The sequence below is a fragment of the Euprymna scolopes genome, chromosome 46, assembly GCF_053919585.1.
Source record: "Euprymna scolopes isolate OS-2025 chromosome 46, ASM5391958v1, whole genome shotgun sequence".
NCBI classification, from domain to species: domain Eukaryota; kingdom Metazoa; phylum Mollusca; class Cephalopoda; order Sepiida; family Sepiolidae; genus Euprymna; species Euprymna scolopes.
Window position 1 is genome coordinate 142428694 of NC_136527.1, and position 27048 is coordinate 142455741.

Consider the following 27048-nt stretch of genomic DNA (forward strand, 5'->3'; position numbering starts at 1 on the left):
CATTTATAAACCTGTATCCTCAGGATAACTTACTATCCTTTGACTATGCCTGATAGTCTAACTGTGGACTGATTTATTAACCTGTATCCTCATGATAACTTACTATCCATTGACTATGCCAGATGGTCTAACTGTGGACTGATTTATTAACCTGTATCCTCATGATGACTTACTATGCTTTGACTATGTTTGATGGTCTAACTGTGGACTGATTTATTAACCTGTATCCTCATGATAACTTACTATCCTTTTACTATGTCTGATGGTCTAACTGTGGACTGATTTATTAACCTGTATCCTCATGATAACTTACTATGCTTTGACTATGCCAGATGGTCTAACTGTGGACTGATTTATTAACCTGTATCCTCATGATAACTTACTATGCTTTGACTATGTTTGATTGTCTAACTGTGGACTGATTTATTCACCTGTATCCTCATGATAACTTACTATCCTTTGACTATGTCTGATGGTCTAACTGTGGACTGATTTATTAACCTGTATCCTCATGATAACTTACTATCCTTTGACTATGTCTGATGGTCTAACTGTGGACTGATTTATTAACCTGTATCCTCATGATAACTTACTATGCTTTGACTGTGTGTGATGGTCTAACTGTAGACTGATTTATTATCCTGTATCCTCAGGATAACTTACTATCCTTTGACTATGCCTGATGGTCTAACTGTGGACTGATTTATTAACCTGTATCCTCATGATAACTTACTATGCTTTGACTATGCCAGATGGTCTAACTGTGGACTGATTTATTAACCTGTATCCTCATGATAACTTACTATGCTTTGACTATGTTTGATGGTCTAACTGTGGACTGATTTATTAACCTGTATCCTCATGATAACTTACTATCCTTTTACTATGTCTGATGGTCTAACTGTGGACTGATTTATTAACCTGTATCCTCATGATAACTTACTATGCTTTGACTATGTGTGATGGTCTAACTGTGGACTGATTTATTAACCTGTATCCTCATGACAACTTACTATCCTTTTACTATGGGAGATGGTCTAACTGTGGACTGATTTATTAACCTGTATCCTCATGACAACTTACTATCCTTTTACTATGTCTAATGGTCTAATTGTGGACTGATTTATTAACCTGTATCCTCATTATAACTTACTATCCTTTGACTATGTCAGATGGTCTAACTGTGGACTGATTTATTAACCTGTATCCTCGTGATAACTTACCATGCATTGACTATGTCTGATGGTCTAAATGTGGACTGATTTATTAACCTGTATGCTCATGATAACTTACTATGCTTTGACTATGCCTGATGGTCTAACTGTGGACTGATTTATTAACCTGTATCCTCATGATAACTTACTATGCTTTGACTATGTCTGATGGTCTAACTGTGGACTGATTTATTAACCTGTATCCTCATGATAACTTACTATGCTTTGACTATGTCTGATGGTCTAACTGTGGACTGATTTATTAACCTGTATCCTCATGATAACTTACTATCCTTTGACTATGTCTGATGGTCTAACTGTGGACTGATTTATTAGCCTGTATCCTCATGATAACTTACTATCCTTTGACTATGTCAGATGGTCTAAATGTGGACTGATTTATTAACCTGTATCCTCATGATAACTAACTATCCTTTGACTATGTCAGATGGTCTAACTGTGGACTGATTTATTAACCTGTATCCTCGTGATAACTTACTATGCTTTGACTATGTTTGATGGTCTAACTGTGGACTGATTTATTAACCTGTATCCTTATGATAACTTACTATGCTTTGATTATGTCTGATGGTCTAACTGTGGACTGATTTATTAACCTGTATCCTCATGATAACTTACTATGCTTTGACTATGTCTGATGGTCTAACTGTGGACTGATTTATTAACCTGTATCCTCATGACAACTTACTATCATTTTACTATGTCTGATGGTCTAACTGTGGACTGATTTATTAACCTGTATCCTCAGGATAACTTACTATCCTTTGACTATGCCTGATGGTCTAACTGTGGACTGATTTATTAACCTGTATCCTCATGATAACTTACTATCCTTTGACTATGCCAGATGGTCTAACTGTGGACTGATTTATTAACCTGTATCCTCATGATAACTTACTATGCTTTGACTATGTTTGATGGTCTAACTGTGGACTGATTTATTAACCTGTATCCTCATGATAACTTACTATGCTTTGACTATGTCAGATGGTCTACCTGTTGACTGATTTATTAACCTGTATCCTCATGATAACTTACTATCCTTTGACTATGTCAGATGGTCTAACTGTGGACTGATTTATTAACCTGTATCCTCGTGATAACTTACTATCCTTTGACTATGTCAGATGGTCTACCTGTTGACTGATTTATTAACCTGTATCCTCATGATAACTTACTATGCTTTGACTATGTTTGATCGTCTAACTGTGGACTGATTTATTAACCTGTATCCTCATGATAACTTACTATCCTTTTACTATGTGTGATGGTCTAACTGTGGACTGATTTATTAACCTGTATCCTCATGATAACTTACTATCCTTTGACTATGTCAGATGGTCTAACTGTGGACTGATTTATTAACCTGTATCCTCGTGATAACTTACTATGCTTTGACTATGTTTGATCGTCTAACTGTGGACTGATGTATTAACCTGTATCTTCATGATAACTTACTATCCTTTTACTATGTCTGATGGTCTAACTGTGGACTGATTTATTAACCTGTATCCTCATGATAACTTACTATGCTTTGACTATGTTTGATGGTCTAACTGTGGACTGATTTATTAACCTGTGACCTCATGATAACTTACTATCCTTTTACTATGTCTGATGGTCTAACTGTGGACTGATTTATTAACCTTTGTCCTCATGACAACTTACTATCGTTTTACTATGTCTGATGGTCTAACTGTGGACTGATTTATTAACATGTATCCTCATGATAACTTACTATCCTTTGACTATGTCAGATGGTCTAACTGTGGACTGATTTATTAACCTGTATCCTCATGACAACTTACTATCCTTTTACTATGTCTGATGGTCTTACTGTGGACTGATTTATTAACCTGTATCCTCATGATAACTTACTATCCTTTGACTATGTCTGATGGTCTAACTGTGGACTGATTTATTAACCTGTATCCTCATGATAACTTACTATCCTTTGACTATGTCTGATGGTCTAACTGTGGACTGATTTATTAACCTGTATCCTCATGATAACTTACTATGCTTTGACTATGTGTGATGGTCTAACTGTGGACTGATTTATTATCCTGTATCCTCAGGATAACTTACTATCCTTTGACTATGCCTGATGGTCTAATTGTGGACTGATTTATTAACCTGTATCCTCATGATAACTTACTATGCTTTGACTATGTTTGATGGTCTAACTGTGGACTGATTTATTAACCTGTATCCTAATGATAACTTACTATCCTTTTACTATGTCTGATGGTCTAACTGTGGACTGATTTATTAACCTGTATCCTCATGATAACTTTCTATGCTTTGACTATGTTTAATGGTCTAACTGTGGACTGATTTATTAACCTGTATCCTCATGATAACTTGCTATGCTTTGACTATGTGTGATGGTCTAACTGTGGACTGATTTATTAACCTGTATCCTCATGATAACTTACTATGCTTTGACTATGTCTGATGGTCTAACTGTGGACTGATTTATTAACCTGTATCCTCATGATAATTTACTATGCTTTGACTATGTCTGATGGTCTAACTGTTGACTGATTTATTAACCTGTATCCTCATGATAACTTACTATGCTTTGACTATGTCAGATGGTCTAACTGTGGACTTGTTTATTAACCTGTATCCTCATGATAACTTACTATGCTTTGACTATGTTTGATGGTCTAACTGTGGACTGATTTTTTAACCTGTATCCTCATGATAACTTACTATCCTTTTACTATGTCTGATGGTCTAACTGTGGACTGATTTATGAACCTGTATCCTCATGATAACTTACTATTCTTTTACTATGTTTGATGGTCTAACTGTGGACTGATTTATTAACCTGTATCCTCATGATAACTTACTATGTTTTGACTATGTCTGATGGTCTAACTGTGGACTGATTTATAAACCTGTATCCTCATGACAACTTACTATCATTTTACTATGTCTGATGGTCTAACTGTGGACTGATTTATTAACCTGTATCCTCAGGATAACTTACTATCCTTTGACTATGCCTGATGGTCTAACTGTGGACTGATTTATTAACCTGTATCCTCATGATAACTTACTATGCTTTGACTATGCCAGATGGTCTAACTGTGGACTGATTTATTAACCTGTATCCTCATGATAACTTACTATGCTTTGACTATGTTTGATGGTCTTACTGTGGACTGATTTTTTAACCTGTATGCTCATGATAACTTACTATCCTTTTACTATGTCTGATGGTCTAACTGTGGACTGATTTAATCACCTGTATCCTCATGATAACTTACTATGCTTTGACTATGTCTGATGGTCTAACTGTGGACTGATTTATTAACCTGTATCCTCATGATAACTTACTATGCTTTGACTATGTGTGATGGTCTAACTGTGGACTGATTTATTAACCTGTATCCTCATGATAACTTACTATGCTTTGTACTATGCCAGATGGTCTAACTGTGGACTGATTTATTAACCTGTATCCTCATGATAACTTACTATGCTTTGACTATGTTTGATGGTCTAACTGTGGACTGATTTTTTAACCTGTATGCTCATGATAACTTACTATCCTTTTACTATGTCTGATGGTCTAACTGTGGACTGATTTAATCACCTGTATCCTCATGATAACTTACTATGCTTTGACTATGTGTGATGGTCTAACTGTGGACTGATTTATTAACCTGTATCCTCATGATAACTTACTATGCTTTGACTATGTTTGATGGTCTAACTGTGGACTGATTTATTAACCTGTATCCTCATGATAACTTACTATGCTTTGACTATGTTTGATGGTCTAACTGTGGACTGATTTTTTAACCTGTATGCTTATGATAACTTACTATCCTTTTACTATGTCTGATGGTCTAACTGTGGACTGATTTAATCACCTGTATCCTCATGATAACTTACTATCCTTTTACTATGTCTGATGGTCTAACTGTGGACTGATTTATTAACCTGTATCCTCATGATAACTTACTATGCTTTGACTATGTCTTATGGTCTAACTGTGGACTGATTTATTAACCTGTATCCTCATGATAACTTACTATCCTTTGACTATGTCTGATGGTCTAACTGTGGACTGATTTATTAACCTGTATCCTCATGATAACTTACTATGCTTTGACTATGTCAGATGGTCTAACTGTGGACTGATTTATTAACCTGTATCCTCATGATAACTTACTATGCTTTGACTAGGCTTATGGTCTTACTGTGGACTGATTTATTAACCTGTATCCTGATGATAACTTACTATGATTTGACTGTATCTGATGGTCTAACTGTGGACTGATTTATTAACCTGTATCCTCATGATAACTTACTATGCTTTGACTATGTTTGATGGTCTAACTGTGGACTGATTTATTAACCTGTATCCTTATGATAACTTACTATGCTTTGACTATGTTTGATGGTCTCACTGTGGACTGATTTATTAACCTGTATCCTCATGATAACTTACTATCCTTTTACTATGTCTGATGGTCTAACTGTGGACTGATTTATTAACCTGTATCCTCATGATAACTTACTATGCTTTGACTATGTTTGATGGTCTAACTGTGGACTGATTTATTAACCTGTATCCTCATGATAACTTACTATGCTTTGACTATGTTTGATGGTCTAACTGTGGACTCATTTATTAACCTGTATCCTCATGACAACTTACTATCCTTTTACTATGGGAGATGGTCTAACTGTGGACTGATTTATTAACCTGTATCCTCATAACAACTTACTATCCTTTTACTATGTCTGATGGTCTAACTGTGGACTGATTTATTAACCTGTATCCTCATGATAACTTACTATGCTTTGACTATGTCTGATGGTCTAACTGTGGACTGATTTATTAACCTGTATCCTCATGATAACTTACTATCCTTTGACTATGTCTGATGGTCTAACTGTGGACTGATTTATTAACCTGTATCCTCATGATAACTTTCTATGCTTTGACTATGTTTGATGGTCTAACTGTGGACTGATTTATTAACCTGTATCCTCATGATAACTTTCTATGCTTTGACTATGTGTGATGGTCAAACTGTGGACTGATTTATTATCCTGTATCCTCAGGATAACTTACTATGCTTTGACTATGTGTGATGGTCAAACTGTGGACTGATTTATTAACCTGTATCCTCATGATAACTTACTATGCTTTGACTATGTCTGATGGTCAAACTGTGGACTGATTTATTATCCTGTATCCTCAGGATAACTTACTATGCTTTGACTATGTGTGATGGTCTAACTGTGGACTGATTTATTAACCTGTATCCTCATGATAACTTACTATGCTTTGACTATGTGTGATGGTCAAACTGTGGACTGATTTATTATCCTGTATCCTCAGGATAACTTACTATGCTTTGACTATGTGTGATGGTCAAACTGTGGACTGATTTATTAACCTGTATCCTCATGATAACTTACTATGCTTTGACTATGTCTGATGGTCTAACTGTGGACTGATTTATTAACCTGTATCCTCATGATAACTTACTATCCTTTGACTATGTCTGATGGTCTAACTGTGGACTGATTTATTAACCTGTATCCTCATGATAACTTTCTATGCTTTGACTATGTCTGATGGTCTAACTGTGGACTGATTTATTAACCTGTATCCTCATGATAACTTACTATGCTTTGACTATGTGTGATGGTCAAACTGTGGACTGATTTATTATCCTGTATCCTCAGGATAACTTACTATCCTTTGACTATGCCTGATGGTCTAATTGTGGACTGATTTATTAACCTGTATCCTCATGATAACTTACTATGCTTTGACTATGTTTGATGGTCTAACTGTGGACTGATTTATTAACCTGTATCCTAATGATAACTTACTATCCTTTTACTATGTCTGATGGTCTAACTGTGGACTGATTTATTAACCTGTATCCTCATGATAACTTTCTATGCTTTGACTATGTTTAATGGTCTAACTGTGGACTGATTTATTAACCTGTATCCTCATGATAACTTGCTATGCTTTGACTATGTGTGATGGTCTAACTGTGGACTGATTTATTAACCTGTATCCTCATGATAACTTACTATGCTTTGACTATGTCTGATGGTCTAACTGTGGACTGATTTATTAACCTGTATCCTCATGATAATTTACTATGCTTTGACTATGTCTGATGGTCTAACTGTTGACTGATTTATTGACCTGTATCCTCATGATAACTTACTATGCTTTGACTATGTCAGATGGTCTAACTGTGGACTTGTTTATTAACCTGTATCCTCATGATAACTTACTATGCTTTGACTATGTTTGATGGTCTAACTGTGGACTGATTTTTTAACCTGTATCCTCATGATAACTTACTATCCTTTTACTATGTCTGATGGTCTAACTGTGGACTGATTTATTAACCTGTATCCTCATGATAACTTACTATTCTTTTACTATGTCTGATGGTCTAACTGTGGACTGATTTATTAACCTGTATCCTCATGATAACTTACTATGTTTTGACTATGTCTGATGGTCTAACTGTGGACTGATTTATAAACCTGTATCCTCATGACAACTTACTATCATTTTACTATGTCTGATGGTCTAACTGTGGACTGATTTATTAACCTGTATCCTCAGGATAACTTACTATCCTTTGACTATGCCTGATGGTCTAACTGTGGACTGATTTATTAACCTGTATCCTCATGATAACTTACTATGCTTTGACTATGCCAGATGGTCTAACTGTGGACTGATTTATTAACCTGTATCCTCATGATAACTTACTATGCTTTGACTATGTTTGATGGTCTTACTGTGGACTGATTTTTTAACCTGTATGCTCATGATAACTTACTATCCTTTTACTATGTCTGATGGTCTAACTGTGGACTGATTTAATCATCTGTATCCTCATGATAACTTACTATGCTTTGACTATGTCTGATGGTCTAACTGTGGACTGATTTATTAACCTGTATCCTCATGATAACTTACTATGCTTTGACTATGTGTGATGGTCTAACTGTGGACTGATTTATTAACCTGTATCCTCATGATAACTTACTATGCTTTGACTATGCCAGATGGTCTAACTGTGGACTGATTTATTAACCTGTATCCTCATGATAACTTACTATGCTTTGACTATGTTTGATGGTCTAACTGTGGACTGATTTTTTAACCTGTATGCTCATGATAACTTACTATCCTTTTACTATGTCTGATGGTCTAACTGTGGACTGATTTAATCACCTGTATCCTCATGATAACTTACTATGCTTTGACTATGTGTGATGGTCTAACTGTGGACTGATTTATTAACCTGTATCCTCATGATAACTTACTATGCTTTGACTATGTTTGATGGTCTAACTGTGGACTGATTTATTAACCTGTATCCTCATGATAACTTACTATGCTTTGACTATGTTTGATGGTCTAACTGTGGACTGATTTTTTAACCTGTATGCTTATGATAACTTACTATCCTTTTACTATGTCTGATGGTCTAACTGTGGACTGATTTAATCACCTGTATCCTCATGATAACTTACTATCCTTTTACTATGTCTGATGGTCTAACTGTGGACTGATTTATTAACCTGTATCCTCATGATAACTTACTATGCTTTGACTATGTCTTATGGTCTAACTGTGGACTGATTTATTAACCTGTATCCTCATGATAACTTACTATCCTTTGACTATGTCTGATGGTCTAACTGTGGACTGATTTATTAACCTGTATCCTCATGATAACTTACTATGCTTTGACTATGTCAGATGGTCTAACTGTGGACTGATTTATTAACCTGTATCCTCATGATAACTTACTATCATTTGACTATGTCAGATGGTCTAACTGTGGACTGATTTATTAACCTGTATCCTCGTGATAACTTACTATGCTTTGACTATGTTTGATGGTCTAACTGTGGACTGATTTATTAACCTGTATCCTCATGATAACTTACTATGCTTTGACTATGCCTGATGGTCTTACTGTGGACTGATTTATTAACCTGTATCCTGATGATAACTTACTATGATTTGACTGTATCTGATGGTCTAACTGTGGACTGATTTATTAACCTGTATCCTCATGATAACTTACTATGCTTTGACTATGTTTGATGGTCTAACTGTGGACTGATTTATTAACCTGTATCCTTATGATAACTTACTATGCTTTGACTATGTTTGATGGTCTCACTGTGGACTGATTTATTAACCTGTATCCTCATGATAACTTACTATCCTTTTACTATGTCTGATGGTCTAACTGTGGACTGATTTATTAACCTGTATCCTCATGATAACTTACTATGCTTTGACTATGTTTGATGGTCTAACTGTGGACTGATTTATTAACCTGTATCCTCATGATAACTTACTATGCTTTGACTATGTTTGATGGTCTAACTGTGGACTCATTTATTAACCTGTATCCTCATGACAACTTACTATCCTTTTACTATGGGAGATGGTCTAACTGTGGACTGATTTATTAACCTGTATCCTCATAACAACTAACTATCCTTTTACTATGTCTGATGGTCTAACTGTGGACTGATTTATTAACCTGTATCCTCATGATAACTTACTATGCTTTGACTATGTGTGATGGTCTAACTGTGGACTGATTTATTAACCTGTATCCTCATGATAACTTACTATGCTTTGACTATGTCAGATGGTCTAACTGTGGACTGATTTATTAACCTGTATCCTCATGATAACTTAGTATGCTTTGACTATGTCAGATGGTCTAACTGTGGACTGATTTATTAACCTGTATCCTCATGATAACTTACTATCCTTTGACTATGTCAGATGGTCTAACTGTGGACTTATTTATTAACCTGTATCCTCGTGATAACTTACTATGCTTTGACTATGTTTGATGGTCTAACTGTGGACTGATTTATTAACCTGTATCCTCATGATAACTTACTATGCTTTGACTATGCCTGATGGTCTAACTGTGGACTGATTTATTAACCTGTATCCTCATGATAACTTACTATGCTTTGACTATGTCTGATGGTCTAACTGTGGACTGATTTATTAACCTGTATCCTCATGATAACTTACTCTCCTTTTACTATGTCTGATGGTCTAACTGTGGACTGATTTATTAACCTGTATCCTCATGATAACTTACTATCCTTTGACTATGTCAGATGGTCTAACTGTGGACTGATTTATTAACCTGTATCCTCATGATAACTTACTATACTTTGACTATGTTTGATTGTCTAACTGTGGACTGATTTATTAACCTGTATCCTCATGATAACTTACTATCCTTTTACTATGTCTGATGGTCTAACTGTGGACTGATTTATTAACCTGTATCCTCATGACAACTTACTTTCCTTTTACTATGTCTGATGGTCTAACTGTGGACTGATTTATTAACCTGTATCCTCATGATAACTTACTATCCTTTGACTATGTCAGATGGTCTTCCTGTGGACTGATTTATTTACCTTTGTCCTCATGACAACTTACTATCCTTTTACTATATCTGATGGTCTTACTGTGGACTGATTTATTAACCTGTATCCTCATGATAACTTACTATCCTTTGACTATGTCAGATGGTCTAACTGTGGACTGATTTATTAACCTGTATCCTCATGATAACTTACTATGCTTTGACTATGTTTGATTGTCTAACTGTGGACTGATTTATTAACCTGTATCCTCATGACAACTTACTATCCTTGTACAATGTCTGATTGTCTAACTATAGACTGATTTATTAACCTGTATCCTCATGACAACTTACTTTCCTTTTACTATGTCTGATGGTCTAACTGTGGACTGATTTATTAACCTGTATCCTCATGATAACTTACTATGCTTTGATATGTCTGATGGTCTTACTGTGGACTGATTTATTAACCTGTTTCCTCATGATAACTTACTATCCTTTGACTATGTCAGATGGTCTAACAGTGGACTGATTTATTAACCTTTGTCCTCATGACAACTTACTATCCTTTTACTATGTCTGATGGTCTAAATGTGGACTGATTTATTAACCTGTATCCTCATGATAACATACTATCCTTTGACTATGTCAGATAATCTAACTGTGGACTGATTTATTAACCTGTATCGTCATGATAACTTACTATGCTTTGACTATGTTTGATGGTCTAACTGTGGACTCATTTATTAACCTGTATCCTCATGACAACTTACTATCCTTTTACTACGGGAGATAATCTAACTGTGGACTGATTTATTAACCTGTATCCTCATGACAACTTACTATCATTTTACTATGTCTGATGGTCTAACTGTGGACTGATTTATTAACCTGTATCCTCATGATAACTTACTATCCTTTGACTATGTCAGATGGTCTAACTGTGGACTGATTTATTAACCTGTATCCTCGTGATAACTTACCATGCATTGACTATGTCTGATGGTCTAAATGTGGACTGATTTATTAACCTGTATCCTCATGATAACTTACTATGCTTTGACTATGCCTGATGGTCTAACTGTGGACTGATTTATTAACCTGTATCCTCATGATAACTTACTATCCTTTGACTATGTCAGATGGTCTAACTGTGGACTGATTTATTAACCTGTATCCTCGTGATAACTTACCATGCATTGACTATGTCTGATGGTCTAAATGTGGACTGATTTATTAACCTGTATCCTCATGATAATTTACTATGCTTTGACTATGCCTGATGGTCTAACTGTGAACTGATTTATTAACCTGTATCCTCGTGATAACTTACCATGCATTGACTATGTCTGATGGTCTAAATGTGGACTGATTTATTAACCTGTATCCTCATGATAACTTACTATGCTTTGACTATGCCTGATGGTCTAACTGTGGACTGATTTATTAACCTGTATCCTCATGATAACTTACTATCCTTTGACTATGTCAGATGGTCTAACTGTGGACTGATTTATTAACCTGTATCCTCATGACAACTTACTATCCTTTTACTGTGTCTGATGGTCTAACTGTGGACTGATTTATTAACCTGTATCCTCATGACAACTTACTATCATTTTACTATGTCTGATGGTCAAACTGTGGACTCATTTATAAACCTGTATCCTCAGGATAACTTACTATCCTTTGACTATGCCTGATTATCTAACTGTGGACTGATTTATTAACCTGTATCCTCATGATAACTTACTATCCATTGACTATGCCAGATGGTCTAACTGTGGACTGATTTATTAACCTGTATCCTCATGATGACTTACTATGCTTTGACTATGTTTGATGGTCTAACTGTGGACTGATTTATTAACCTGTATCCTCATGATAACTTACTATCCTTTTACTATGTCTGATGGTCTAACTGTGGACTGATTTATTAACCTGTATCCTCATGATAACTTACTATGCTTTGACTATGCCAGATGGTCTAACTGTGGACTGATTTATTAACCTGTATCCTCATGATAACTTACTATGCTTTGACTATGTTTGATTGTCTAACTGTGGACTGATTTATTCACCTGTATCCTCATGATAACTTACTATCCTTTGACTATGTCTGATGGTCTAACTGTGGACTGATTTATTAACCTGTATCCTCATGATAACTTACTATCCTTTGACTATGTCTGATGGTCTAACTGTGGACTGATTTATTAACCTGTATCCTCATGATAACTTACTATGCTTTGACTGTGTGTGATGGTCTAACTGTAGACTGATTTATTATCCTGTATCCTCAGGATAACTTACTATCCTTTGACTATGCCTGATGGTCTAACTGTGGACTGATTTATTAACCTGTATCCTCATGATAACTTACTATGCTTTGACTATGCCAGATGGTCTAACTGTGGACTGATTTATTAACCTGTATCCTCATGATAACTTACTATGCTTTGACTATGTTTGATGGTCTAACTGTGGACTGATTTATTAACCTGTATCCTCATGATAACTTACTATCCTTTTACTATGTCTGATGGTCTAACTGTGGACTGATTTATTAACCTGTATCCTCATGATAACTTACTATGCTTTGACTATGTGTGATGGTCTAACTGTGGACTGATTTATTAACCTGTATCCTCATGACAACTTACTATCCTTTTACTATGGGAGATGGTCTAACTGTGGACTGATTTATTAACCTGTATCCTCATGACAACTTACTATCCTTTTACTATGTCTAATGGTCTAATTGTGGACTGATTTATTAACCTGTATCCTCATTATAACTTACTATCCTTTGACTATGTCAGATGGTCTAACTGTGGACTGATTTATTAACCTGTATCCTCGTGATAACTTACCATGCATTGACTATGTCTGATGGTCTAAATGTGGACTGATTTATTAACCTGTATGCTCATGATAACTTACTATGCTTTGACTATGCCTGATGGTCTAACTGTGGACTGATTTATTAACCTGTATCCTCATGATAACTTACTATGCTTTGACTATGTCTGATGGTCTAACTGTGGACTGATTTATAAACCTGTATCCTCATGATAACTTACTATGCTTTGACTATGTCTGATGGTCTAACTGTGGACTGATTTATTAACCTGTATCCTCATGATAACTTACTATCCTTTGACTATGTCTGATGGTCTAACTGTGGACTGATTTATTAGCCTGTATCCTCATGATAACTTACTATCCTTTGACTATGTCAGATGGTCTAAATGTGGACTGATTTATTAACCTGTATCCTCATGATAACTAACTATCCTTTGACTATGTCAGATGGTCTAACTGTGGACTGATTTATTAACCTGTATCCTCGTGATAACTTACTATGCTTTGACTATGTTTGATGGTCTAACTGTGGACTGATTTATTAACCTGTATCCTTATGATAACTTACTATGCTTTGACTATGTCTGATGGTCTAACTATGGACTGATTTATTAACCTGTATCCTCATGATAACTTACTATGCTTTGACTATGTCTGATGGTCTAACTGAGGACTGATTTATTTACCTGTATCCTCATGACAACTTACTATCATTTTACTATGTCTGATGGTCTAACTGTGGACTGATTTATTAACCTGTATCCTCAGGATAATTTACTATCCTTTGACTATGCCTGATGGTCTAACTGTGGACTGATTTATTAACCTGTATCCTCATGATAACTAACTATCCTTTGACTATGTCAGATGGTCTAACTGTGGACTGATTTATTAACCTGTATCCTCGTGATAACTTACTATGCTTTGACTATGTTTGATCGTCTAACTGTGGACTGATGTATTAACCTGTATCTTCATGATAACTTACTATCCTTTTACTATGTCTGATGGTCTAACTGTGGACTGATTTATTAACCTGTATCCTCATGATAACTTACTATGCTTTGACTATGTTTGATGGTCTAACTGTGGACTGATTTATTAACCTGTGACCTCATGATAACTTACTATCCTTTTACTATGTCTGATGGTCTAACTGTGGACTGATTTATTAACCTTTGTCCTCATGACAACTTACTATCGTTTTACTATGTCTGATGGTCTAACTGTGGACTGATTTATTAACCTGTATCCTCATGATAACTTACTATCCTTTGACTATGTCAGATGGTCTAACTGTGGACTGATTTATTAACCTGTATCCTCATGACAACTTACTATCCTTTTACTATGTCTGATGGTCTTACTGTGGACTGATTTATTAACCTGTATCCTCATGATAACTTACTATCCTTTGACTATGCCTGATGGTCTAACTGTGGACTGATTTATTAACCTGTATCCTCATGATAACTTACTATCCTTTGACTATGTCAGATGGTCTAACTGTGGACTGATTTATTAACCTGTATCCTCGTGATACCTTACTATGCTTTGACTATGTTTGATGGTCTAACTGTGGACTGATTTATTAACCTGTATCCTCATGATAACTTACTATGCTTTGACTATGCCTGATGGTCTAACTGTGGACTGATTTATTAACCTGTATCCTCATGATAACTTACTATCCTTTGACTATGCCAGATGGTCAAACTGTGGACTGATTTATTAACCTGTATCCTCATGATAACTTACTATGCTTTGACTATGTCAGATGGTCAAACTGTGGACTGATTTATTAACCTGTATCCTCATGATAACTTACTATGCTTTGACTATGTTTGCTGGTCTAACTGTGGACTGATTTATTAACCTGTATCCTCATGATCTTACTATCGTTTTACTATGTCTGATGGTCTAACTGTGGACTGATTTATTAACCTGTATCCTCATGATAACTTACTATCCTTTGACTATGTCAGATGGTCTAACTGTGGACTGATTTATTAACCTGTATCCTCATGACAACTTACTATCCTTTTACTATGTCTGATGGTCTTACTGTGGACTGATTTATTAACCTGTATCCTCATGATAACTTACTATCCTTTGACTATGTCAGATGGTCTAACTGTGGACTGATTTATTAACCTGTATCCTCGTGATAACTTACTATGCTTTGACTATGTTTGATCGTCTAACTGTGGACTGATGTATTAACCTGTATCTTCATGATAACTTACTATCCTTTTACTATGTCTGATGGTCTAACTGTGGACTGATTTATTAACCTGTATCCTCATGATAACTTACTATGCTTTGACTATGTCTGATGGTCTAAATGTGGACTGATGTATTAACCTGTATCCTCATGATAACTTACTATAGTTTGACTATGTCAGATGGTCTTACTGTGGACTGATTTATTAACCTGTATCCTCATGACAACTTACTATCCTTTTACTATGTCTGATGGTCAAACTGTGGACTGATTTATTAACCTGTATCCTCATGATAACTTACTATCCTTTGACTATGTCAGATGGTCTAACTGTGGACTGATTTATTAACCTGTATCCTCATGACAACTTACTATCCTTTTACTATGTCTGATGGTCTTACTGTGGACTGATTTATTAACCTGTATCCTCATGATAACTTACTATCCTTTGACTATGCCTGATGGTCTAACTGTGGACTGATTTATTAACCTGTATCCTCATGATAACTTACTATCCTTTGACTATGTCAGATGGTCTAACTGTGGACTGATTTATTAACCTGTATCCTCGTGATACCTTACTATGCTTTGACTATGTTTGATGGTCTAACTGTGGACTGATTTATTAACCTGTATCCTCATGATAACTTACTATGCTTTGACTATGCCTGATGGTCTAACTGTGGACTGATTTATTTACCTGTATCCTCATGATAACTTACTATCCTTTGACTATGCCAGATGGTCAAACTGTGGACTGATTTATTAACCTGTATCCTCATGATAACTTACTATGCTTTGACTATGTCAGATGGTCAAACTGTGGACTGATTTATTAACCTGTATCCTCATGATAACTTACTATGCTTTGACTATGTTTGCTGGTCTAACTGTGGACTGATTTATTAACCTGTATCCTCATGATCTTACTATCGTTTTACTATGTCTGATGGTCTAACTGTGGACTGATTTATTAACCTGTATCCTCATGATAACTTACTATGCTTTGACTATGTCAGATGGTCTAACTGTGGACTGATTTATTAACCTGTATCCTCATGATAACTTACTATGCTTTGACTATGTTTGATGGTCTTACTGTGGACTGATTTATTAACCTGTATCCTCATGATTACTTACTATCCTTTTACTATGTTTGATGGTCTAACTGTGGACTGATTTATTAACCTGTATCCTCATGATAACTTACAATGCTTTGACTATGTCAGATGGTCTAACTGTGGACTGATTTATTAACCTGTATCCTCATGATAACTTACTATGCTTTGACTATGTTTGCTGGTCTAACTGTGGACTGATTTATTAACCTGTATCCTCATGATAACTTACTATGCTTTGACTATGTCAGATGGTCTAACTGTGGACTGATTTATTAACCTGTATCCTCATGATAACTTACTATGCTTTGACTATGTTTGATGGTCTTACTGTGGACTGATTTATTAACCTGTATCCTCATGATTACTTACTATCCTTTTACTATGTTTGATGGTCTAACTGTGGACTGATTTATTAACCTGTATCCTCATGATAACTTACAATGCTTTGACTATGTCAGATGGTCTAACTGTGGACTGATTTATTAACCTGTATCCTCATGATAACTTACTATGCTTTGACTATGTTTGCTGGTCTAACTGTGGACTGATTTATTAACCTGTATCCTCATGATAACTTACTATGCTTTGACTATGTCAGATGGTCTAACTGTGGACTGATTTATTAACCTGTATCCTCATGATAACTTACTATGCTTTGACTATGTTTGATGGTCTTACTGTGGACTGATTTATTAACCTGTATCCTCATGATTACTTACTATCCTTTTACTATGTTTGATGGTCTAACTGTGGACTGATTTATTAACCTGTATCCTCATGATAACTTACAATGCTTTGACTATGTCAGATGGTCTAACTGTGGACTGATTTATTAACCTGTATCCTCATGATAACTTACTATGCTTTGACTATGTTTGCTGGTCTAACTGTGGACTGATTTATTAACCTGTATCCTCATGATCTTACTATCGTTTTACTATGTCTGATGGTCTAACTGTGGACTGATTTATTAACCTGTATCCTCATGATAACTTACTATGCTTTGACTATGTCAGATGGTCTAACTGTGGACTGATTTATTAACCTGTATCCTCATGATAACTTACTATGCTTTGACTATGTTTGATGGTCTTACTGTGGACTGATTTATTAACCTGTATCCTCATGATTACTTACTATCCTTTTACTATGTTTGATGGTCTAACTGTGGACTGATTTATTAACCTGTATCCTCATGATAACTTACAATGCTTTGACTATGTCAGATGGTCTAACTGTGGACTGATTTATTAACCTGTATCCTCATGATAACTTACTATGCTTTGACTATGTTTGATGGTCTTACTGTGGACTGATTTATTAACCTGTATCCTCATGATTACTTACTATCCTTTTACTATGTTTGATGGTCTAACTGTGGACTGATTTATTAACCTGTATCCTCATCGTAACTTTCTATCCTTTGACTATGTCTGATGGTCTAACTGTGGACTGATTTATTAGCCTGTATCCTCATGATAACTTACTATCCTTTGACTATGTCAGATGGATAAACTGTGGACTGATTTATTAACCTGTATCCTCATGATAACTTACTATGCTTTGACTATGTTTGATGGTCTATCTGTGGACTGATTTATTAACCTGTATCCTCATGATAACTTACTATCCTTTTACTATGTCTGATGGTCTAACTGTGGACTGATTTATAAACCTGTATCCTCATGATAACTTACTATGCTTTGACTATGTTTGATGGTCTAACTGTGGACGTATTTATTAACCTGTATCCTCATGATAACTTACTATGCTTTGACTATGTCTGATGGTCTAAATGTGGACTGATGTATTAACCTGTATCCTCATGATAACTTACTATAGTTTGACTATGTCAGATGGTCTAACTGTGGACTGATTTATTAACCTGTATCCTCATGATAACTTAATATGCTTTGACTATGTCAGATGGTCTAACTGTGGACTGATTTATTAACCTGTATCCTCATGATAACTTACTATCCTTTGACTATGTCAGATGGTCTAACTGTGGACTGATTTATTAACCTGTATCCTCGTGATAACTTACTATGCTTTGACTATGTGTGATGGTCTAACTGTGGACTGATTTATTAACCTGTATCCTCATGATTACTTACTATCCTTTTACTGTGTCTGATGGTCTAACTGTGGACTGATTTATTAACCTGTATCCTCATGATAACTTACTATCCTTTTACTATGTCTGATGGTCTTACTGTGGACTGATTTATTAACCTGTATCCTCATGATAACTTACTATCCTTTGACTATGCCTGATGGTCTAACTGTGGACTGATTTATAAACCTGTATCCTCATGATAATTTACTCTCCTTTGACTATGTCAGATGGTCTAACTGTGGACTGATTTATTAACCTGTATCCTCGTGATACCTTACTATGCTTTGACTATGTTTGATGGTCTAACTGTGGACTGATTTATTAACCTGTATCCTCATGATTACTTACTATGCTTTCACTATGCCTGATGGTCTAACTGTGGACTGATTTATTAACCTGTATCCTCATGATAACTTACTATGCTTTGACTATGTTTGATGGTCTAACTGTGGACTGATTTATTAACCTGTATCCTCATGATCTTACTATCCTTTTACTGTGTCTGATGGTCTAACTGTGGACTGATTTATTAACCTGTATCCTCATGATAACTTACTATGCTTTGACTATGTTTGATGGTCTAACTGTGGACTGATTTATTAACCTGTATCCTCATGATAACTTACTATGCTTTGACTATGTCTGATGGTCTAACTGTGGACTGATGTATTAACCTTTCCTCATGATAACTTACTATCCTTTGACTATGTCAGATTGTCTAACTGTGGACTGATTTATTAACCTGTATCCTCATGATAACTTACTATCCTTTGACTATGTCAGATGGTCTAACTGTGGACTGATTTATTAACCTGTATCCTCGTGATAACTTACTATGCTTTGACTATTTTTGATGGTCTAACTGTGGACTGATTTATTAACCTGTATCCTCATGATAACTTACTATGCTTTGACTATGCTTGATGGTCTAAGAGTGGACTGATTTATTAACCTGTATCCTCATGATAACTTACTATGCTTTGACTATGTCTGATGGTCTAACTGTTGACTGATTTATTAACCTGTATCCTCATGATAACTTACTATGCTTTGACTATGTCAGATGGTCTAACTGTGGACTGATTTATTAACCTGTATCCTCATGATAACTTACTATGCTTTGACTATGTTTGATGGTCTTACTTTGGACTGATTTATTAACCTGTATCCTCATGATTACTTACTATCCTTTTACTATGTTTGATGGTCTAACTGTGGACTGATTTATTAACCTGTATCCTCATGATAACTTACAATGCTTTGACTATGTCTGATGGTCTAACTGTGGACTGATTTATTAACCTGTATCCTCATGATAACTTACTATGCTTTGACTATGTCTGATGGTCTTACTGTGGACTGATTTATTAACCTGTATCCTCATGATAACTTACTATCCTGTGACTATGTCTGATGGTCTAACTGTGGACTGATTTATTAGCCTGTATCCTCATGATAACTTACTATCCTTTGACTATGTCAGATGGTCTAACTGTGGACTGATTTATTAACCTGTATCCTCATGATAACTTACTATGCTTTCACTATGCCTGATGGTCTAACTGTGGACTGATTTATTAACCTGTATCCTCATGATAACTTACTATCCTTTGACTATGCCAGATGGTCTAACTGTGGACTGATTTATTAACCTGTATCCTCATGATAACTTACTATGCTTTGACTATGTCAGATGGTCAAACTGTGGACTGATTTATTAACCTGTATCCTCATGATAACTTACTATGCTTTGACTATGTTTGATGGTCTAACTGTGGACTGATTTATTAACCTGTATCCTCATGATCTTACTATCCTTTTACTGTGTCTGATGGTCTAACTGTGGACTGATTTATTAACCTGTATCCTCATGATAACTTACTTTGCTTTGACTATGTTTGATGGTCTAACTGTGGACTGATTTATTAACCTGTATCCTCATGATAACTTACTATGCTTTGACTATGCCTGATGGTCTAACTGTGGACTGATTTATTCACCTGTATCCTCATGATAACTTACTATGCTTTGACTATGTCTGATGGTCTAACTGTTGACTGATTTATTAACCTGTATCCTCATGATAACTTACTATGCTTTGACTATGTCAGATTGTCTAACTGTGGACTGATTTATTAACCTGTATCCTCATGATAACTTACTATGCTTTGACTATGTTTGATGGTCTTACTTTGGACTGATTTATTAACCTGTATCCTCATGATTACTTACTATCCTTTTACTATGTTTGATGGTCTAACTGTGGACTGATTTATTAACCTGTATCCTCATGATAACTTACAATGCTTTGACTATGTCTGATGGTCTAACTGTGGACTGATTTATTAACCTGTATCCTCATTATAACTTACTATGCTTTGACTATGTCTGATGGTCTTACTGTGGACTGATTTATTAACCTGTATCCTCATGATAACTTACTATCCTTTGACTATGTCTGATGGTCTAACTGTGGACTGATTTATTAGCCTGTATCCTCATGATAACTTACTATCCTTTGACTATGTCAGATGGATAAACTGTGGACTGATTTATTAACCTGTATCCTCATGATAACTTACTATGCTTTGACTTTGTTTGATGGTCTAACTGTGGACTGATTTATTAACCTGTATCCTCATGATAACTTACTATCCTTTTACTATGTCTGATGGTCTAACTGTGGACTGATTTATAAACCTGTATCCTCATGATAACTTACTATGCTTTGACTATGTTTTATGGTCTAACTGTGGACTGATTTATTAACCTGTATCCTCATGATAACTTACTATGCTTTGACTATGTCTGATGGTCTAAATGTGGACTGATTTATAAACCTGTATCCTCATGATAACTTACTATAGTTTGACTATGTCAGATGGTCTAACTGTGGACTGATTTATTAACCTGTATCCTCATGATAACTTACTATCCTTTGACTATGTCAGATGGTCTAACTGTGGACTGATTTATTAACCTGTATCCTCATGATAACTTACTATCCTTTGACTATGTCAGATGGTCTAACTGTGGACTGATTTATTAACCTGTATCCTCGTGATAACTTACTATGCTTTGACTATGTGTGATGGTCTAACTGTGGACTGATTTATTAACCTGTATCCTCATGATTACTTACTATCCTTTTACTATGTCTGATGGTCTAACTGTGGACTGATTTATTAACCTGTATCCTCATGATAACTTACTATCCTTTTACTATGTCTGATGGTCTTACTGTGGACTGATTTATTAACCTGTATCCTCGTGATACCTTACTATGCTTTGACTATGTTTGATGGTCTAACTGTGGACTGATTTATTAACCTGTATCCTCATGATAACTTACTATGCTTTCACTATGCCTGATGGTCTAACTGTGGACTGATTTATTAACCTGTATCCTCATGATAACTTACTATCCTTTGACTATGCCAGATGGTCTAACTGTGGACTGATTTATTAACCTGTATCCTCATGATAACTTACTATGCTTTGACTATGTCAGATGGTCAAACTGTGGACTGATTTATTAACCTGTATCCTCATGATAACTTACTATGCTTTGACTATGTTTGATGGTCTAACTGTGGACTGATTTATTAACCTGTATCCTCATGATCTTACTATCCTTTTACTGTGTCTGATGGTCTAACTGTGGACTGATTTATTAACCTGTATCCTCGTGATACCTTACTATGCTTTGACTATGTTTGATGGTCTAACTGTGGACTGATTTATTAACCTGTATCCTCGTGATACCTTACTATGCTTTGACTATGTTTGATGGTCTAACTGTGGACTGATTTATTAACCTGTATCCTCATGATAACTTACTATGCTTTCACTATGCCTGATGGTCTAACTGTGGACTGATTTATTAACCTGTATCCTCATGATAACTTACTATCCTTTGACTATGCCAGATGGTCTAACTGTGGACTGATTTATTAACCTGTATCCTCATGATAACTTACTATGCTTTGACTATGTCAGATGGTCAAACTGTGGACTGATTTATTAACCTGTATCCTCATGATAACTTACTATGCTTTGACTATGTTTGATGGTCTAACTGTGGACTGATTTATTAACCTGTATCCTCATGATCTTACTATCCTTTTACTATGTCTGATGGTCTAACTGTGGACTGATTTATTAACCTGTATCCTCGTGATACCTTACTATGCTTTGACTATGTTTGATGGTCTAACTGTGGACTGATTTATTAACCTGTATCCTCGTGATACCTTACTATGCTTTGACTATGTTTGATGGTCTAACTGTGGACTGATTTATTAACCTGTATCCTCATGATAACTTACTATGCTTTCACTATGCCTGATGGTCTAACTGTGGACTGATTTATTAACCTGTATCCTCATGATAACTTACTATCCTTTGACTATGCCAGATGGTCTAACTGTGGACTGATTTATTAACCTGTATCCTCATGATAACTTACTATGCTTTGACTATGTCAGATGGTCAAACTGTGGACTGATTTATTAACCTGTATCCTCATGATAACTTACTATGCTTTGACTATGTTTGATGGTCTAACTGTGGACTGATTTATTAACCTGTATCCTCATGATCTTACTATCCTTTTACTGTGTCTGATGGTCTAACTGTGGACTGATTTATTAACCTGTATCCTCATGATAACTTACTATGCTTTGACTATGTTTGATGGTCTAACTGTGGACTGATTTATTAACCTGTATCCTCATGATAACTTACTATGCTTTGACTATGTCTGATGGTCTAACTGTGGACTGATTTATTAACCTGTATCCTCATGATAACTTACTATGCTTTGACTATGTTTGATGGTCTAACTGTGGACTGATTTATAATCCTGTATCCTCATGATAACTTACTATGCTTTGACTATGTCTGATGGTCTAACTGTGGACTGATTTATTAACCTGTATCCTCAGGATAACTTACTATCCTTTGACTATTACTGATGGTCTAACTGTGGACTGATTTATTAACCTGTATCCTCATGATAACTTACTATGCTTTGACTATGCCAGATGGTCTAACTGTGGACTGATTTATTAACCTGTATCCTCATGATAACTTACTATGCTTTGACTATGTCTGATGGTCTAACTGTTGACTGATTTATTAACCTGTATCCTCATGATAACTTACTATGCTTTGACTATGTCAGATGGTCTAACTGTGGACTGATTTATTAACCTGTATCCTCATGATAACTTACTATGCTTTGACTATGCCAGATGGTCTAACTGTGGACTGATTTATTAACCTGTATCCTCATGATAACTTACAATGCTTTGACTATGTCTGATGGTCTAACTGTGGACTGATTTATTAACCTGTATCCTCATGATAACTTACTATGCTTTGACTATGTCTGATGGTCTTACTGTGGACTGATTTATTAACCTGTATCCTCATGATAACTTACTATCCTTTGACTATGTCTGATGGTCTAACTGTGGACTGATTTATTAGCCTGTATCCTCATGATAACTTACTATCCTTTGACTATGTCAGATGGTCTAACTGTGGTCTGATTTATTAACCTGTATCCTCGTGATACCTTACTATGCTTTGACTATGTTTGATGGTCTAACTGTGGACTGATTTATTAACCTGTATCCTCATGATAACTTACTATGCTTTCACTATGCCTTATGGTCTAACTGTGGACTGATTTATTAACCTGTATCCTCATGATAACTTACTATCCTTTGACTATGCCAGATGGTCTAACTGTGGACTGATTTATTAACCTGTATCCTCATGATAACTTACTATGCTTTGACTATGTCAGATGGTTAAACTGTGGACTGATTTATTAACCTGTATCCTCATGATAACTTACTATGCTTTGACTATGTTTGATGGTCTTACTGTGGACTGATTTATTAACCTGTATCCTCATGATAACTTACTATGCTTTGACTATGTCTGATGGTCTAACTGTGGACTGATGTATTAACCTGTATCCTCATGATAACTTACTATCCTTTGACTATGTCAGATCGTCTAACTGTGGACTGATTTATTAACCTGTATCCTCATGATAACTTACTATGCTTTGACTATGTCAGATGGTCTAACTGTGGACTGATTTATTAACCTGTATCCTCATGATAACTTACTATCCTTTGACTATGTCAGATGGTCTAACTGTGGACTGATTTATTAACCTGTATCCTCGTGATAACTTACTATGCTTTGACTATTTTTGATGGTCTAACTGTGGACTGATTTATTAACCTGTATCCTCATGATAACTTACTATGCTTTGACTATGCCTGATGGTCTAACTGTGGACTGATTTATTAACCTGTATCCTCATGATAACTTACTATGCTTTGACTATGTCTGATGGTCTAACTGTTGACTGATTTATTAACCTGTATCCTCATGATAACTTACTATGCTTTGACTATGTCTGATGGTCTAACTGTGGACTGATTTATTAACCTGTATCCTCATGATAACTTACTATGCTTTAACTATGTTTGATGGTCTTACTTTGGACTGATTTATTAACCTGTATCCTCATGATTACTTACTATCCTTTTACTATGTTTGATGGTCTAACTGTGGACTGATTTATTAACCTGTATCCTCATGATAACTTACAATGCTTTGACTATGTCTGATGGTCTAACTGTGGACTGATTTATTAACCTGTATCCTCATGATAACTTACTATGCTTTGACTATGTCTGATGGTCTAAATGTGGACTGATGTATTAACCTGTATCCTCATGATAACTTACTATAGTTTGACTATGTCAGATGGTCTTACTGTGGACTGATTTATTAACCTGTATCCTCATGATAACTTACTATCCTTTTACTATGTCTGATGGTCTAACTGTGGACTGATTTATAAACCTGTATCCTCATGATAACTTACTATAGTTTGACTATGTCAGATGGTCTAACTGTGGACTGATTTATTAACCTGTATCCTCATGATAACTTAATATGCTTTGACTATGTCAGATGGTCTAACTGTGGACTGATTTATTAACCTGTATCCTCATGATAACTTACTATCCTTTTACTATGTCTGATGGTCTAACTGTAGACTGATTTATTAACCTGTATCCTCATGATAACTTACTATGCTTTGACTATGTTTGATGGTCTTACTGTGGACTGATTTATTAACCTGTATCCTCATGATAACTTACTATGCTTTGACTATGTCTGATGGTCTAACTGTGGACTGATTTATTAACCTGTATCCTCATGATAACTTACTATGCTTTGACTATGTCTGATGGTCTAACTGTGGACTGATTTATTAACCTGTATCCTCAGGATAACTTACTATCCTTTGACTATTCCTGATGGTCTAACTGTGGACTGATTTATTAACCTGTATCCTCATGATAACTTACTATGCTTTGACTATGCCAGATGGTCTAACTGTGGACTGATTTATTAACCTGTATCCTCATGATAACTTACTATGCTTTGACTATGTTTGATGGTCTAACTGTGGACTGATTTTTTAACCTGTATCCTCATGATAACTTACTATCCTTTTACTATGTCTGATGGTCTAACTGTGGACTGATTTATTAACCTGTATCCTCATGATAACTTACTATGCTTTGACTATGTTTGATGGTCTAACTGTGGACTGATTTATTAACTTGTATCCTCATCATAACTTACTATGCTTTGACTATGTCTGATGGTCTAACTGTGGACTGATTTATTAACCTGTATCCTCATGATAACTTACTATCCTTTGACTATGTCTGATGGTCTAACTGTGGACTGATTTATTAACCTGTATCCTCATGATAACTTACTATGCTTTGACTATGTCAGATGGTCTAACTGTGGACTGATTTATTAACCTGTATCCTCATGATAACTTACTATCCTTTGACTATGTCAGATGGTCTAACTGTGGACTTATTTATTAACCTGTATCCTCGTTATAACTTACTATGCTTTGACTATGTTTGATGGTCTAACTGTGGACTGATTTATTAACCTGTATCTTCATGATAACTTACTATGCTTTGACTAT